General features: G+C 36.3%; 1 protein-coding gene across 3 annotated transcripts in view; it reads right to left on the reverse strand.

Annotated features, from left to right (window-relative positions):
- The window catches only part of Npl4 (nuclear protein localization 4), a 267,388-nt gene that overhangs the window by 151,974 nt on the left and 98,435 nt on the right, over nucleotides 1-16,979 (reverse strand). The window lies entirely within an intron of this gene.

Raw genomic sequence — 16,979 nt, forward strand, 5'->3', positions numbered from 1 at the left:
GTTTTAGCTCCCCTGGATCCTATGACCAAGGGGAGAACCTCAAATCGCTCGTTATCATGGACCTAATGTTTAAGTCTTTCATACTTAGTTATTTTCTCTTCTTTTGCCCTTACATCCATGTCATTTCCTTCAAACGTAATGATAATGTCAATTACATGCTAACACAGTTATTCTCAACAATTAGGTCTTGTTTCAATTGTACATTCTCAATATCAAACTCTAGCTCTTTACCCGTCTGATAGCCTCTTAACGCGCAATGTCTTTCAATAATTTGAACAATCTGGTTATGCCTGACTATACGTCTGTTGGCATGATAAGTGATTTGGAGATACGCTCAATTTTTTGAAATTCTTAGAACCCCACTTCCTCCCCCTCTTCACCATCGAATTTCCAAAAACCCTTCATAGATGTTTCCAAAAAATGTATTGCGTTGTAAAGTTCTTTAAGTGGGGGAAGAGATCGAAGTTGTCCCGTATTATCATGGAAAAAAATATGGCAGGCTTTATATATATTGTGGCAGAGCCCATATTTTATGGTTAATTTTCATGTACATTTTATAAAATTCATTTTATTAAAGATTTTATTTTTGTTTTTGGTTAGGGATTGAAGAAGAATAAAAACACGGAAATAATTAATATCAGTATAAGAAATCACATGAATGTAATTGTTAGTAAATTCATAAGCTTGTATAGTTAGCTATTTAGAATAACATTTTAGCGAATTGTTCTTCGTCTGAGAATTCAGGAACCGAATTCTACAAATGTGTAAATGAGAACAATTAACAGAATTTTATTGTCATGCATTTGTAAAATTATTGTCAACAACAGACACATTCACGGGTATGCAGAAATCGCCAAGAATCATGAGACAAAGCATTCCAAGGGTTGCCAGTTGTTGATTGCAATGAGGAAACAACCTCGTTTGCTCAAGAAAGGAGGACACGCGCTTCTGACGTCGTGCGACTGTGGTGAATTCCGTGGTACGGAAGTTTGAACAAAAACTGAGGGAAGAGAGGTCTCGAGAGGGAAGTACAGGACAGAAGTTGAGGAGAAGAGTCGAGGACCACCACAGGAGTACCAGCTGAATTGAATCCCAGAGGTATGTGTTACTTTCAAGTCAGTAATCAACAGCTAAATGCTTGGTTTGCAATGCTCAATCTGGCGAAATTTCTAAATACCCGTAACTAATGGCACAACATTTTACACTTGCACATTTCCAATAAGAAATACAAACATCTTTTATCAATTTATTTCTGAGTTGTGATTTTATGATAAAATCCCCATAAGATTATGTACGATAAGTTAACCTCTCGCATAATAGTAGAAAACGTTCCCACTCATTTTAGATGGTGAGTTGAAGGTGACTTCTTCAGTTCACCGTATCATCCCCGAATTTTAGACACGAACTGAGGAGGTTGTCAATATATATATATATATATTATGAAGTAGTATATGAAGGAAATTGCGACGTATATTGTAATATATGAATGAAAAAGGATATTAAAGTAATTTTTATATAGGGGAAAGTGGGGTAGAAATGGGTAACTAAGGTTTGATGTGTTGTCAAAGTCAAGATTGGCAACAAAATGTAATGATGATCAGAACAATTACTCTTGACTTATAATTCGTGAATACTACAAAAATGTGATAGGTTCTGTCTATTGTTTTGCATATATGTTTTTCACAAAAAAGCAAATCACCCGGAAGTACCCTAATGGTGGGGTAAGACCAGGTGTACATGCTAATCGGGTTTTACCCCACATGTATCGAGTATGAAAAACGTGGCATCGCTAAACTAATACAATTTTATAGTTTATTTTATGTATGTATTAGTATGTTCATTTGTGTTACGTAAGTCCTCATGAAATGTGCAACAAGGAGTAATAATTACCTATTAAGTCACTAACAATCATTGCAATCCCGTCGACCACTGAAAGAAAAACTACAGTAAATACGATACAAGACGCTGACGGTTGTAGCAGCGGGGCGAAATGGCCGTTCCTTCTTTACGTGTTAAAGGCTGCCGAAAACATGAAAAAATGAATTCTAAAGGTCCATAGCTCCAAAACTATTGGACCTACTGTCGTCGGCTCAAGACTTCACTTAGGAAGTAGTATGTGCTCTATCCAAAAATACGTGTTTTAGAATATTAAGGTACTCACGCAACAATTTTTATGCAGGTAGTTGGAGAATACTTTATATCATAGGCCCGTAGTTAAACTCCCTCTATAAAAATTGTTGTGGAAGCACCTCAGGATTCTGACACACGCATTTTTGGATAGGGCACATACTAGTTCCTAAGTTAAGTCTTGACCCGACTGCGGTAGGTCCCATAGTCTTGGAGTTATGGACCTTTAAAATTCATTTTTTCATGTTTTTGGCAGCTTATAACACGTAAACGATGGGGTTTTCGCCCTATGTTTATTGGAACGTTTTTGTTTGTTTTATTCTCAGGAATAACTCCTCTGCTTTTGTACAATGAATTTAGTGCCATACTGTGTATATATATATGGGTGCACCGAAAAAAATATTTTTTCTTTTAAACGCTACACTGCGGAAAACTTGCCTCTATGGTAGATAAATAAAATGCAAAAGAAATATATTTTCTTGTTTCGTATGACGGTACGCAACGACCCTAAACTTTGAAAAATATACGATTTTCATAACTTTTTGAATATATTGAGAAAATTCAAATAACTTCTGTAACAAGTACCTATAGTAATATATCAATAGAGAAAATTATAGAAAAGATCAGGGTGTCTAGCAGTCGGGAAAATCGGGAAAGTCGGGAATTTGTCTTAAATTTAAAAAATGGTCGGGAATTCGGGGATTTGTCTGGAATTTGCGAAAAAAAATCGGGAAAAATGGAATTAAATTCCACATGTTCGAAATGATGCTGACGCTTGTCGGAGCGACTCCGATAAACCTCGCGTTCCCAAATGCATCGCGATGTAGTACGTTTACATCGTATTTTTTTAAAGTGTTCCTAAATACATCGCGATCCATCTCAACCGTTTTTCTATTTTCTACGTAGAAGCGGTCATGTGGTACGCGTTGCATCTCGTACACCGTGGATTTTCTGCGATTTATGTAAGGTGCGTGGTTTGTCTCCTGCTGTGGTGCTGGGGAAAGAAGAGTGGTGAGCGAGTGGTTGGCAACAGTGTTGCTAACAGCAGAAAGGTTTTTGCGTTTCAAGAGTAACGGGTGGTTAATTGGGCGTTGCATTGTACTATGCGTATATAATTTTTAGTATAAATTAAATGTTGGATTGTTTTTCACGTACAGGTAAGTCTACCTGGGCAATGATTTCGTAAGTAATTCAACACTTTAAAGGCTAGTTGTTTTAGTGTCACGGCAAATCACATGCCATTTCTTACTTTGCCATGAATCATAGGCATGTCAATTTTGAGTATTCAACATTCCTGCCGTCATAAATATGTTTACTTTATTGTGTACCCCATTTTTTAAAATTTAAAAACAAGTTATTAGAATGTAGTAACTTGAACTAATACACAAAGTTGGGCAAGATTTTACTTTCTGCAGAACAGTAAATGTAAGGTTAAGAATTCTAGTATATTTTAAACCTGACCTAATTAACTTTAAATAATCTAACGTAGGCCAACCACGTGGAAATTTGGACAAAAAAAAAAAAAAAAAAAAAAAAAAAAACTAGCAAGATTTGGTTGAAACGTTTGGTAAACAGTTTGAAGTAAGTTTAATTTAAGTTAGATTAGGTTAACGTTTATTTACGTAATCGTCGATTAGACCACGAACTAGCTCAGCACCGAACATATTCGTGTAGTTTTGCCATGATTTATCTTTTGTGTTTTCAGAGTCTGACGCACATCATGCCGTCAACGAATTTTCAAGAAAGGTGGAAAGATGAATTTCACTGGGTAAAAGAAGGGAAGACGAAGTTAACTGCAGAATATGTGTGGTGTCATGCCACATTTTCGTTTGGCACCATGAGACGTACAGCTCTTACCAGTCATTCAAAGAGCAAGAAGCATCAAAACCTTGCAGCGACTCGACAGAAGACTTTCGCAATGACATATCATTTCGCAACAAAACCTAAAGAAATTTCAGATGTTCCTGCGTTTTCATTAAATGTAGATCAACCTGGCACCAGCACTGGTCCTGTTCCATGCTCATCCAGCAAAACATGCTCTCCCACTCGTAGGTCTACTTCGACCCTGGACAAATATAAACTAAAAGATAGAGTCACACAGGGGAGATTTTGTGATGTATAAACGAGGTGATGAATCACAACTCTTTACGCAGTGCTGAAAGTAGTGTTCTTCTTTTCACTGGGATGTTTCCAGACACTGCAATTGCTAGCGAGATGAAATTGCACAAGGATAAAATGTCATATAGCATCGTGTACGGATTGTGTCCATACTTTCAACGTTAACTTAAATCCGTATTACAAGAGTGCGAACATTATGTCATTGGATTTGATGAGAGTTTAAATAGTGTTGCGCAAAGAACTCAAATGGAGTGTACGCTTCTGGGACGATAACATGAACGGAGTCAGAACACGGTATTTGAATTCTGTTTTTATGGATCATAGTACAGCTACAGATCTACTACAAGGTTTGCAGAATGTATTGCAATCGCTTGAACCATTTAAGCTTTTGCAAGTTTCAGTGGATGGACCAAATGTAAATTTGGCGCTTTTACGGCTAATGAAAGAGGAACGTTGGGCCTCCCTTGGTACAGACGCTCCACTGCTCCTTGAACTTGGCTCGTGTGGTCTTTACGCTGTTCACGGTGGTTTTAAGACTGGCATACAAAAAACTGGATGGGATTTGATTTCTTCTCTTAAAGCCTTGTATAACTTTTACGAAATGGACCAGCAAGGCGGCCTAGCATTCTGAAATAACAGGTTCGTCATTGTTTCCACTTCCATTTTGCCATATTCGTTGGGTAGAAAATGCGAAGGTAGCCAAGCAAAGCCAAGAAATATTACCGCATGTGAGAAAGTATGTTGAAACGGTTAAGGGAACACAAAGAACCCAACTGTAACAGTTTCAGAATAGTAGCGAAATTTGAACGACAAGTTGCTCTATGCAAAATTAGCGTTTTTTCAATCTCTTGCTGAGGACTGTGAGCTTGTCCTGACTAAATATCAGTCAGACACTCCTGTGACTCCATTTTTGCATGGTAGCCTTACTCAGTTATTGAAAGTATTGTCTCGCTTCGTTAAAAAAGAAATAATGGACAGGAAAAGTATCAATGCTATTGATGTTATGGAGAAAAGTGAAAACTTATATATTAATTTAATTCGTATCAAGGAAATTGACCTTGGGTATGCAACTAGGTCAGCACTGAGGAGATGTACAGAAGTTAGAACTTGTACACTTTTTCATTACATTCAACCTTTCCTAATTTTACGAAAACATTTTTTTTTAGAGTGAGTCGGGAAAAATTTGGAAATGGTCGGGAAAAGTCTGGAAAAAGTCGGGAAATTGCTGAGAGAAATTTGCTAGACACCATGAAAGATAAATAAATGGAAAAGGAATACATTTCACAATTTATTAGTAGCGTATTACACTTATAAAAGCACTTTTTTATATACAAAAAATGACATTTTGAAATATATGACTGATTGAAACCTACAAACTGTTTAGTGATTTCATTATATTAACCACTGTGTCGTGGCTGTTTACAAGAAAATTACTCGCTGCCAGTTTTACTGCCCGTTATTTGGCAACCCAAAAGAGTTATCATTGAATAAACTTCCAACTTATGAAGATCTTCTTAAGCGTTTTCTTTCATTAACATTACAACTTAGTAATGAAAACAAACAGCAGGTCAGTTAGTTTTTCTTAAGTTTCGAATATTGTGGCAGACAAGTTGAATCTGTGTTTGATAAAGCTTCAATACCAACAGCAACGTGTTACAGAAATGTTCAGTTAATAAATGCATACCAGGTAAGTTATCATAATCTTATGAAGTAGTTTAAGCGGGATAAGGAAAGTTCAAAAAGAGTGTTGAACATTTCAAAAGAAAATGTTTTTTACTGTTTGCTGTCTTTGCATGTAAGTGCATAATAACATTTGACTGCAATAGCCAAAAGGTCACTAATACTGCGGTCTGTGAATTCCCTGTGTCTATTATCTATAACTGTGAAAAACTGAAAAAAAAAATGCCCATCATTGAATTAAATTCTTGTACTCCGAAAGAAATATTGGCACAGGTAATATTGGAAGGGTAACGGTACAAAAGAGAATACCCAAAGACATGAAAGGAAGTTGGTTGAACATAAAAGAACTCAGTCCAATGTTAATTTATTTTCACAGCCATCTTGTTCAAAATATACAAATGCAGAAACTCTCCTGTCAAAAGAGGTAGGCAGTGATTTGCCTGAAGACAGTAAGTACGCCAGAAATGTTTACTTGGGGGGGGGGGTTCAAAATAAAAGGGGGTGTGCTCTCAGATTAGTGATATAACTTTTAAACAAACTCAAACAAGAAAACAGTATATTTTGTTACGCAACTATTGCAATACTACTACTACTATTACTACTACTACTACTACTACTAATAATAATAATAATAATAATATCAGCTCTTCGCAGTGGTAGGTTCAATAAAGTAAGTTCACACATTTGAGCATTTATTATTATTATTATTATTATTATTATTATTATTATTATTATTATTATTATTATTATTATTATTATTAAACTAAGTAATACAGTGAAACCTCTCAAAACGGACACCGATGGAACCGATTATTTGTCCGTAAATGAGAGGTGACCCTAAAAGGAAGGGTTCTCTCTTTTATATAACACCACACATATTTATGGCATGGAAGAATAAGAAAGTTTGTCCTCTTACGAAGATGTCCACTATTGAGAGATGCCCGTTAAGAGAGGTTTCACTGTATTAGGAATTAACCTCCACTATTTTACCCAGTAGTTACATGTGAATTCATTACATACGAATTATTGTAGTCTAATTATTTTGCAAAATTCTGCTATTATTTCAATTTATTCACCCCAGCAAGTTTTAGTGGGTGATTTTTTTAAATATTAATTGGAAAAAAATTCCCTCGTCCCATGCTGAAATCACATTCGTTTAGTAATTAATACTGTACATAGTTCCAATTTCATTATTTTAATATTCTAACCCTGTTATTAATGTTAATTGTTGTAATATTATTTGATCTCTTAATCTCTGTTCCTGCCCCTTCCTAGCTACGTTATTGGCTCTGAATATCTTTCATAAGCAATTATTCATTGATTTAGTTATTTTCCAGAAATTCAGTTTTTCAATTTACAAATATATTGTATCTGTCTGTTTTGTCTTCTTTAATATACCCTAATTTTAATAATCCCAGGGCTCATAGTGGTCTGATGTCTTGTAAATAGGTGAAAAGTGACCAAAAATGGCCAAAAGCACACGAAAAAGTGACTAAAATCTCATCATGCCTCTTTTTCCTTTCTCAATTTCCCCAACACCTCTCTCTTTGTTTGTTCTTTTGTTTCTTCTTTACTTCTTCTTTATGAGCTTCCTCCTTTCTTAGGTTTTCAAAGTATGCTTTGTAGTTACGGTAAGCAGACTTAGCAGATGTAAAAAGCTTCTGAGTAAGTGAAACCAGTTCTGGCCTATTTCCGAATTCGTTCATCCCAGACATTATATTTAACTTCGCATTAAGAGTTCTCAAAAACGTGAAATATTCGAATTCATCACCTACTCTTAAGAAGAACATACAAGAAGCGTAGCACAAGACGAACATAATGAACCACACAAACACACACGCACAACGTTGAATGGGGCATTAACTATTACGAGAGAAAACTAAAAGATTATTATGGTAGAAGGAAGAGTAGACAAAGAAGAGCTCTCAACCTCACTTTGAGAGCTTAAGCATTCACCAACCGTCCACTGTGCTTTAGAAAGAATAGAAGCTGAAGTGAGAATAAAGCTGACTGTTTCACATGTGGCAACAAGTACTGAAGCTTTCAGAAGAGTAATGAGTAACAAGTTTCTGCCTTTTTCCATTTGTTTATATATTTTTTTCTTAGAAAACTGCCAATGCGAAACATAAATCACACGAAAAAGTCACTTTACCTCTTAAAAAAAGTAACTTTTAGTGACAAATTTGAAAAAAAAGTAACTTTTAGTGAGGAACTTGAAAAAAGTAAATTTTAGTTTTAAAAAGTGACTCGCTATGAGCCCTGTTCCGCTCAATGAATTGACGTAAATAAAAATATACTTTACAAAAATTAAGCTAGCGCCAAATGCGTTCCTGCATAACACTAGACTCAGTCTAAAAAATATATAGTTCTTACTTCGATCGATCTCTTCATTTCTAAAAACGTTTTGACTACACCCTTCTAACGTCCGCCCGTTGATACACCACTTGCAGAGCAGGCTCGAGACCAGCCACAGAGCTTTGGGGTCCATGAATATGTTAGGAGGGGCTAAGTCATTAAAAATTCTCTTACAAATATCTAAATTGTGCATTTTGTATTGAGGTCTGGAGGGGACATGAAAAATTTAGGGGGGCCAGTCCCTCTTTACCCCCTTCTGTTTGCGAGCCTGTTGCAGATTAGCACTTACCAACTGAATCTGGTATAGGCTTATTGTCACATTTTTCCTTATTGAGGAGGAGGTAGGTGAATGACCGCTCAAGACGTTGCCAATTTTTGTTTTGTTTTTCAAGTCCTGGGGCATTGTAGAAGACATTATGTATGGTTTCACACCTTCCTGCGTCCAGACATAGGAGGAAATGACGTCATAATTTTAAAATATATATTTTATTAAGCCTATGTTCATTATTTTTTGACGGGCTTATTTTTGCACGTAGAAGATTGAAATTTTGCACAAACATTCAGTCTACCGAGTAGTATTTACCAGATTGTTTTTAAGATTTCTGCGTTAAAACAGGGGGGATCCAGAGGGGCAAAGAGTTGAAAAAAGGGATATTTTTACCATAAAATCCCTTTCTTCGGAATTTTCCCGCCTTAGATACATGATGGAGACACGTGCGTCATACTGTCTGAAAGGCAGTTCTATTCTGAAGAGAATGATGAGCGAAATATGACTCTAGGGTAATTAGGGATGTCTCAGGGAATTTTTGTAAAAATATACTTCTGTATAAAGGAATATTGGACATTTTCGGTATTTTTTTTTTTTTGGCGTGGTTATTTTTGCACGTAGAAGATTGAAATTGTACACAAACATTTAGCCCACCGAGTAGTATTTACCAGATTTTTTTCAGATTTCTGCGTTAAAACACGGGGGTTAAGAGGGGCTAGAAGTTGAAAAAAGGGATAATTAGACCAAAAAATCCCTTTCTTCGGGATTTTCCCGCCTTAGATACACGATGGAGACATGTGAGTCATACCGTCTAAAAGGCAGTTCTATTCTGAAGAAAATGATGAGCGAAACATGACCCTAGGGTAATTAGGAATGTCTCAGGAAATTTTTTACCTGAGATCATGGTCTTTTGCGGTAATTTGGGGCATTGTCGGGATTCTTGATAAAATTTCTCCCACCCTTAATATTCAAGATAGAAACTTGAAATTTGGCACACAAATTTAGTCTACCAAGTACTATTTATCAGATTTTTTTTGAGATCTCTACGTTCACACAGGGCCGCTCCAGAGGGGCCCAAAGTGTGAAAAATTCTCCCTCCGAAATTTTCCCTTTCGCATCAATTTTCCCTCTTCTGGTATATGATATGGGCATGCAAGTGGTACCATTTGAAAGCCAGCTTCATTCTGAAGAGAATTGGGTATGAACCATGATCCTAGGATAAATAGAGACGATGCAGTAGCTGCTTGACTGAAAGTCTAAAAAATAACCCAAAAACCCCGGATCACGTAAAGGATAACAGACTTAGGGTTCAGAAGAATTACAAAGGTTAGAAACTTAACTTCCAAGAGGAAGTCAATAAGGAGTTTCCAACTACCTAAGATCAATTTCCTAGCTAGAGACTACACCGAAATGATTCACTGGAACACTGTTACACTTTCACCTCAGCCTTTGCTGCGGAAATTTACCGATCACGAGATTTGGTCTAAGGTCCAATCAGGTGAAACAGCGGCTGAGTGGAACTTTGATAAATTCCCGTGTCACACCAAAGCATTAGAACGATGCGTGTAGCTGGTAACTGAGGCGTCACAAAAAGTTGTCGGTTTCAATTCCAGGGATGGTTTTATAAGATATTTAATGCCAAGTTTTCAAGCAAATCATTTTTCAAACTAACAAAAGAAACTAAAGACAAGTAAAAGACTGTATTTCATTACAAACTTAAGTATTACACAATCAGGAAAAATGTCTATTTCAATGGAAATTTGTCCTTTTTAAGTGTTTTTATAAGTGTAATACGCTGCTAATAAATTGTAAAATGTATTCCTTATACATTTATTTATCTTTTCTATAATTTTCTCTATTGAAATATGACTATAAGAACTTGTTATAGAAGTTATCTGAATTTTCTCCATGTATTGGAAAAGTTACGAAAATCGTATATTTTTTTCAAGGTTTAGGGTCGTTACGCTACCGCCAGACGTAAAAAAAGACATATTTCTTTTGCATTTTATTTATCTACCATAGGGGCAAGTTTTCCGCAGTATAGCGTTTCAAACAAAGAAAAAAAAAATTTTTCGGCCCACCCTAATATATAAGGGTCACTACGAAAGTTTTGAGATGTGAAATAACTTACATACTTAAAATCAATTTAACACATTTTCTCAAAGTATTCACCATTACACTGTATACACTTTTGCATCCTTGAAAACCACTCTTGGAAGCAGTGTTGACAGTATTTTTCTTCAAGTTTTGAAAGTTCATTCTCGTAAGCCACTACAGCTTCTTCAGGGCTGCAAAATCTCTTCCCGCGCATGCGATCTTTGATCCTGGGAAACATAAAAAAATCACACGGGGCGAGGTCAAAGCTATACGGCGGATGAGTCATAAGTTTGACCTCCGTAGAATCTAAAAACTGAATTGTGATGTTGGCCGTGTGTGCGGACGCGTTGTCATGATGAAGCAGGATCCCACGCAATCCAGTTCTTGGACGCCGTTCCCGAAGCTTCTGGATGGAAGTTCTTAGACGCTTTTGTTAGGCAAACAGTGGTGTGCCACTGAACAGTAACAGTCCTTTGTTCTTCAAGTGGAACAGTTGCAACATGGCCAGATTTGGAGAAGAAAGTTGCGACCATCTTCTTCCCCCACATCGCGGTCGCTTCACTTTCGTGGGTGGATTTTCGTCTGGAAATATCCAAACTGTAGACTGGCGTATATTTTCAGGGTCAAAGATCCAAGTCTCATCACCAGTAACAATGTCAGAGACACGTCGAGAATTGCCTCCATCAAATCTTGCAAGCATTTCTTCATACTATTCCACACGCATGCGTTTCTGCTGTTCAGTCAAAGTGTGAGCCACCCAACGAGATGAAACCTTCCTGAGCCGAAGATGATCATGAAGAATATTTGTTACTGCTGGCGATCCCATGTTCACTGTAGATTCAATGTCCTTGAAAGTTGTTCGAGGATTTTCTCGAATCATTTGTTTCACATAGGCAATGTTTTCATCTGACACAGCTGTTACCAGACGTCCAGCTCTCTCTTCATCTTTAAGCTATGTCCGGCCTCTTCTGAATTCACCAAGCCACCGAAAAATTGTAGAAAGGAGGGGCAGGAACCACCAACCTTTCAATTACTAGCCGCGTGCTCTTCCGACTTGGCCACGGATGCGATGAAGAAACCGTCGCTTGTAGAGGGATAAATTCTTAAGGTCTTTTGAATTTGGCTAATCAGAGTGCTCCTTTAACCCGCGTATATTCGACGATAACCGTTCGGGATAAAATCTGCTTGCCTTGTAGACCTAATTTTATAACAAAATGACGACTGTCTATTTACTTCATTTTATAGTGCTTCCATATTCACTTTCAAATGATCGGCGCCAGTTGCCATCTAATAAAGTTGATGCGTTTGTTGCTTCTAGTACACAACCGCTTTGAAAAAGAAGCAATAAATGCATCAAATGTGGCAGATGAATTTAGAACACCTAAATGGTACATGCCTCGCACATCTTGTGCTGTTAGGGTTTCTTCAGAAACATTTTGTAAAACAATTGAAAACACATCGCGCTGTTTGTATTTTGAAATTTTGCGTATACTTGGATTTGTTTAAGTATTTCTTTCTACTGTGTTTGCCTGTAGCTTCAGTTCATAAGCCTTTATAATTAGATACCCAACATATTTGGCAATCACGCAGAAAACAACACCGAAGATTCTACACTTGTGTTAATTTAACACACAGGCTGTGTGTCATTTCAACTAGGGGCATTTGACACACAACTCCAAACGGAGAGTGAGCTGTTCTAACCACTTGTTTGTGTTATATTTTAACACAATCGTGCTAACACATAGGCTTGTCGTTGAAATAATACAACGATTTTTTACAGTATAGGCACTTCCAGTAGAACTACAACGATTAAATTTGGCAAAGTTTTTAGCCTCCTGGGACTATATAGAAAATTTCCAAAAGTGAATATTTTCCATTTTTAGCAGCTTTAAAGAGACAAAAAAACTGTGTAATTTAAATAGACTTTTTGGATGTACAAAATCTCATATTTTAGGTACCGTAATTGAAATCGGAATAAAAACTAGGAATTTTGGTATGTTAGTAGGTTTATGAGGCGCGAGGCCGTAGGATGAGAAATTTTGTATCTGGCGAAAAATTCCCACCTACTTAAAACTAAACTCATTATATAAACATTCAATTGTGCCAATTGCCAAGTTCATAAAGAAATTGAAAATCCAGCAACTGGGTAAGTAAGAAAATGCTAATACAAATGTCAATTGAAAGAAACGGAAGTCTTTTAAGTAAATATTGGCAAAAATGCATTCTAATTTTCCAACTTGGTCAAAAGTAAGCAGGGTTGGAAAAAATACAGTTTTTAAAAAAAAAAAAAAAAGAACAAAACGCGTGTTTAAAACATGAAAAATGTGTTTAAAATGTTTTAAAGATGTTTTAAAACACACACGAAAAAGTACATGTTTTAAACATTTTGAACAGTTTAAAATATGATTTTAAACATATTTCAAAATCGTGTAATCACGTATTTATTAAGACTTTTTGCTCCTTCAACCGATCTTTTCATTTATTTCATTCTCTTTAAGACTACACAGTGTTGGGTACAGAACATTTCCGTATAGATTAGTAATTCTCAACTTATTTCATATAACGACCCCTTTTATTACACCCTCTTGCCAGTGACTCTCATACAGTAAGTATTTTCTTGGATATAGTAAGCTTTTAAGGTAGATTTTAAAATTTACCAACTATAGAGGTTTCACACAATCTATCAATATACATGGCAAAACAAAAGTCCTCACCATCCTTGTGCGTTGAGAACGGGTTGAGAGAGAATGATGAAACTTGGAAGTGGTCTGACACATCAGATGGTGGTATCAAGCATCATGGCGAACATCTGTGCTTAGTATTCGAAATTTTAAATGCAAATGGTGTCATGTTACATGAGGGCTAGAATTTTACCAGAAATGCTGTTGTGCGGTTATTTTAACCACAAAGAAAATCATTTCGAGTTACCGCTTCTAAAAGTTTTGTAGTTATGCCTTTAGCGGCTAAGCTAGCGTTTCGTGGAGGCGGGTGAGATTTTTGTTGCAAAATTTGATTACTATTTCATAACACTGGTGCTAATAAAATTATTTTATAATAATAGGGCTACGTTTTCGAAAAGTAATGTTTGAAGCACACTTCATATTGTGCTAACTTTATATTTTCTGCAAGTCTATGTAATTGGTTGTTTTTTGAGTCAAAAATTTATTGACGAAAGGTAATATTTGGGGCGTTCAGAGCACAATAGATCCAAATCCATTTTCAATAAACTTCAGTTTTCCTCAGCAAATGAATTCTATTTCAAAAAATAATACTTCGCAGTCAAGAATCCAAAACAAATGTAACTAAAACCATGCGAAAAGGCGTGGGATAGTTTCATATGACAGCCGCTAGTAGGGGCGTCAGTGGAACAGGAGGGCAACCACCCTCATCCGCACCCTGCATTTCAGATTTTGGGGACGGTAAGACAGTTTTAGAAATCTTTTGATAAGCAAAGTCCAACAGAATAAGCCTGAGGTAATTACACCGAATAAATACGAAGAACATACAGATGATTAAAACTGGGAAGTTGCTTAGGTCCAATTTCCTGAATTTTAAGCAGGCCCGAAACTCGAAAGTAGAGCCACCTTTGAAATCCTTGGGTAAAAAAAAAAAATACAAGAAAGCAATCTAGGCCTATAGCTCCTTACGGCCAATGATCAAAATCCGTATTTATTCGGTGCAAGGACTTCAATTTTTAAATGTTGGACTTCGCTAAGCAAAATGTTTCTAAATCTGCATTACTGCCCCAAAAATCTGAAATTCAGGGTAGAAGACGGATGACTTCTAAACGAACGCCCCTATCTAGCGGCAATCATACAAAATTCTAGATTCCTTTTTTTCAGGTAGTTTTTCTTTCTTTCATCTCGGATTCGTGGTTGTGAAAATATGACATTTTACGTCGATATATTCTTTTGGACACATTCTGCATTTATGTAACGTAATTATGCATCATTGACTATGACATTCGGAGCTTGACTTGTTAATCATTCCAACGCTGCAACATACACAATACAAGTATAATGTTAATATCTTAAATGTATGAGCAAGGAGGGGAAAGGGAAAATTAGCTCTCCTCCCCATTCCGTCAACGCCCTTGTCTAGCGGTTGTCCTATGAAACTCTAGTCCACACGTTTTCCCGTGGTTTTTGTTTCATTTATTTCATACCCTATGCTACGAAGATATTACGTTTGCTGAGCAAAAGTGAACCTTTCTGAAAATGAACTTGGATCCCTTGTGCTCTAAATGTTGAGTTGAAGCCAAATTTATCCTGCAACCCAAGTTTGTTCGAAACATATAAAATTAGTTTGTTTAGTTTGATTGATTACAACTTGCATCAGTAGCAAGGCTATATGAGACAGGGCTTTTTGTTTAAAGTGGGATCTGACCCACTAATTTTGAAATTTTACGTGGGATCGCAGTCAAAATCTATACAGCAAATTCCGACGCCTCGTGTCTCTATCCTCAAAAATTAATGTTAAAAGACTGAATATTGCACCCTGTAGCGTGGTACATACATACAAACAAACAAATTGATATCAAATTGTCCCAGACCTTGACGTTCAGCACTAACGTTATAATAAGTATCACACTTGGTTAGTTACACGATCGACTGCCATACCTTGCGTTTCTCACCTGGTCTCTTCATACAAGCTATGCCAAGTTGTAAAGTTTCAAAGAAAATTTAGAACTGTGGTGGGGAAGAGGTACGAAATAAAATTTTCATAATATAATGAAAAAGATATTGTTGATACAAAATTAATTGTTACCTGAAGTTTCCAGTTGCATCTCAGCCACACCACTGACGTTAGATTCATCAGAAGCAATTTTCGGATCAACATTTTTACCATTTGTTTGGGTTTCCATTTTTACCAAGCATTGCATTTTTCATAATGATTTTCGTTCTTGGAACTAAACCACCCATTTCTTTCTTACACGTTTTGCAACAAACTCGTTTGATCGTTTACTTACCTGATTGAGTTTGAGTTACTCTAATAAATTTGTACCAAATCATGTCCTTCTTTTCTTCACGTATAACCCATGTTAAACGATTCCATGTTGTACGGAGACAGAACTAACATGTACTGTACAAATGAATGCTTGCGATATTTTAATTTCAGAACCTCAACGTCGCAATGAATACAACACAACAGTTTGTTTCCGTGATAATTATTTTATTTATTTTTTAATATCAGTTCTATAAGTAGTCCAACCTTCGACTACGACACTTTCTCGCAAGTTAACTGAGAAGCATTTAAACAATACAATATACGTTAAAAATAAGGGGGAAAAGAGACAAAATAAATTGTAGATCACCACATTGACCTGCTGTAGCCGCGAGAAATCAAACCATTCACATGGGAAGAAAATGGTCTTCTGATTGGGGAGCACTTTTGGACAGTTCTCTTGCTCTGGAAGATTATTTTTTTTTTTTACGAACATAAAATAAAATGCAAATAAACATATGTTTAAGACAAGTCTTCAAAATACACGTGTTTAAAACAAAATGTTTAAAACATAAACAAAATTTGTCTTAAACAAAATCAATTGTTTAAAAAAAAGTTTTAATCATTTGTTTTAAATATTTTGTTTTAAACAAAACAACCCTGGAAGTTAGTAAATTTGGGACGAAGCCCAAACTAGCAAAAACTTGAACTAATTACATGAACCTTCGATTGTGCCACCTGCAAAGTCTATAAAAGAAGTGACAATTCACAGCAACTAGGTAACTAACAAAATGTTAAGCTAAGTCAATTGAACTTAACGGCAATCTTCTGAACAAGGAATTTGCCAACTTGATCAGAAGTAGTGGCTTTTGGGGGGAGGCTTCTCCTTTCTCCCTGCTGAGACAAGACTTAGCTTTTTTGGTCCTCCTGAATAAGTCATAGTCCCCCAAGAAAAACTTCCTGGGTACACCCCTGTATGATTATTTAATTATATTTGTCACTATTTTATTTGTCAGTTTCGTTTCTATGCAGTTTCGATCGTACGCAGTTTCGACCGTACGCAGTTTCGATCCTACGCAGTTTCGATCCTACGCAGTTTCGACCGTACGCAGTTTCGATCCTACGCAGTTTCGACGCTACGCAGTTTCGATCGTACGCAGTTTCGACGCTATGCAGTTTCGGTCGTATACAGTTTTGATCCTACTCCGGTTTTTCCCTATATAACTTCAAAAAATACTATTACTTAATATTCTGTGATTATAAAATAATTGTTTTTTTATTGTTCGATCATATGACCTTATCTGTTTTCGATCCTACGCCGGTTTTAGTTTCGATCGTACGCAGTTTCGATCGTACGCAGTTTCGGTCGTACGCAGTTTCGGTCGTACGC

The sequence above is a fragment of the Thermobia domestica genome, chromosome 11 (genome assembly GCF_964235325.1).
Source record: "Thermobia domestica chromosome 11, izTheDome1.hap1.1, whole genome shotgun sequence".
NCBI classification, from domain to species: domain Eukaryota; kingdom Metazoa; phylum Arthropoda; class Insecta; order Zygentoma; family Lepismatidae; genus Thermobia; species Thermobia domestica.